The 2,500-nt window shown below is 42.1% G+C and overlaps 1 protein-coding gene across 1 annotated transcript in view; it reads right to left on the reverse strand.

Moving 5' to 3' along the window:
• Positions 1–2,500, reverse strand: part of LOC106535061 (growth arrest-specific protein 7) — a gene marked incomplete at its 3' end in the record, with an annotated part of 12,886 nt that overhangs the window by 10,003 nt on the left and 383 nt on the right.

Genomic DNA, 2,500 nt, shown 5'->3' on the forward strand with positions numbered 1-2,500 from the left:
TCAATTCTATACCAGAACAAAATAACTGTCACTTTCAGTTGTTATGAAAATGCTGTTTATATGTATAAATTTGAAATTGCATCACAGCCGTTTCTAAACACCTTGAAATTGGCCTCTGCCTCTTTAAGAACCTCCTACTGATCCCGTCTCGCCCATTTCAACACGTCACCACTTCTCTCTTGTTTACAAGCTGGAGCGTCGTAGCATGCTTTGTTGTAATAATAAGTAAAACAGCAGCAACATTATACAAGATCGGTTTGGAAAATTGCATCTCAGGATACATATGAACCTTACTGTCAGAGTAGAAAGCAGGTTTTCTGCAGAGTGATTACAGACAACGTTTCAGCTGGCAAGATTGTTTCAGTCGCACACACAGACTCACACATACTGATGTAGGGGTCACCTCGAGTGAAGAAATAAGATTTCCTGCCTCGAAGCAGGCCTCGCACAGGCCTGACGAAAGGACAAGAACTCTGTCACAAACTGAACTCTATTTAGGCCATGACAGGTCATTCTAACCGTGGAAGAGAACTCCTCAGTTCTCTTAATCAGATAATGGACAGAACAATCTGTTCTGTTCGTGATTCATTTGTTGTTTAACTAAGAATGTTTATGCATTTGTTAAAWCATGATAATGACTGTCACAGGAAAAGCGGAACACTTCTTTTCTTTTATCGTGGCTTAAAGATTTATAATGGTGTAAAAAAATCACAGAGAATCATTACAATGTTTTCATTGTGTTCTTATGTAAATCACTGTTTTTATTTTACTGTGAACACAGTAATATARTTGTGGATTTTTCCTGAGAAAATCTTTCATTTATCTGGACTAACAGAACGGTTCAGAATTGATTATAAGACAGAAATGTTAATTAATCATCATAAATGTTTTGCAGTGATTTCTCTTAGTCTGTCAGAAGAAAGCTGAAAAAAGGTTATCATCATGTTGTGAACAACCACAGAATTTTAACCTTGGGCTGGTGCCCTGGTAAATCTTTTATCTTTCTTTCTCTGACTCATCTCTAAGCCTGAGGGCGGAACCAAAGTTCGTCCATTTCTTTTACTAACCCGGACGTCTTTGAGTGACACACTCTTCTTCCTGACTCCAACCTAGGAAGAAAGCTGAGTTTCTCTCGGGAGGACTCAGTTCGGCTTTTAGGTCTTAGCCCATGAGCCAACTAGGGAAGACTTAACAGCCCGGGACCCGGCACGCCAGCCGGTGMTCCCACCCCCGAGGCTCCYACACTGATCAAGTTAACACATAAACTAAACAACATGTGAACTGGGGATGTCCTGATCAGATACTCAGTATCGGTGGCAGATGTGGCCATTTTTTGAAAATCGGGTAGAATCGGTAGTCCTCTGTGATGAGGAAGCTCGGTTCAGAGACACAGCCCAGAGGAGGAGCTGCACCTAAAAGAAGGTTCTGGTCCCAAACTGTGKTTTTGTTCCCCTGCCTGGCTGCTTCAGGACACTACAGGATTTCTCAAACATGAATGAGTCAAAGTAAGACTCTTGACATGTTTTTGATGAGAGGATAACATCATAACATGATATAAAACTCAAAAAAGTTAAAGCTGCAAAAAACTTTTATGTTTTTAGATYCTTTTTTGACAAGTTTTGAACTCAAGGAACAGATTTCAAACACAAATTAAAAAATGACTTCTTAGATATGTAGAAGCAGTTAAATGCCAAAAGAAGCTAAAACTGAAGCAAAAGCTGAGCTAAAAGCAACAAAAAGCTAGCTTTAAGTTGCAAACGGCTAACAGCTAAAATGTTAAAGAGTAAAAATGGCTTCAGCTGCATTCAGCTGAGTTTAACTCAAAGGTACAAACTGTTCAACAGATTGATTTGGTTCAGTTTGATCCGTTTGTTTTTACAGTGAAGAACAGTTTCAGTCCAACAATCAGCCGAAGAAACGTTTGTTTTTTATTCTAACGGACGTGTGATGACTGAACGGTTCTCCTGTCGTCTCTCATGTCTGGTTTTCCCTCTCATCACCCGGGAATCGGTGCTTTTTGCCTCCGTCACCATGGAAACTGGACTTGCAGCATCTCTCCTGGTGCATTTATTTATTTTATTTCACAATGACCACACTGATGGTTCCAGTGGGTCAGCAGCGAGCCCGTAGAACCCACCTCTGTCTACCTTCACCACCCCTCGTACAGCATCCTGGACTGCGATTACATACCCCTCCCCCCTCCACCCTCCAGGTTCAGCCTGAGCATCTTCATCCACATCGACCATGTTCCCCGAGAACATCAAGAACCCAGTCCTGCTCCTGGAGACTTCCAGGGGTCAGACTCCTGAGGGAGCAGAAGGTTTTCTGAGGACCAGCWGGAGGAGGTTTCTCTACCTGTCAGGTGAGGCTGAAGATACCAGGAGCTTCTCTGCATCACTTCAGGAGAAGAAATCTGGCTTTCCGGGACATGATTCAGTGACCCAGAGAGATCACTGATCACTGATCACTGTTTATTGATCAGTGATCAGTGATCACTGAT

Source organism: Austrofundulus limnaeus, unplaced genomic scaffold, assembly GCF_001266775.1.
Source record: "Austrofundulus limnaeus strain Quisiro unplaced genomic scaffold, Austrofundulus_limnaeus-1.0 Scaffold1350, whole genome shotgun sequence".
NCBI classification, from domain to species: Eukaryota; Metazoa; Chordata; class Actinopteri; order Cyprinodontiformes; family Rivulidae; genus Austrofundulus; species Austrofundulus limnaeus.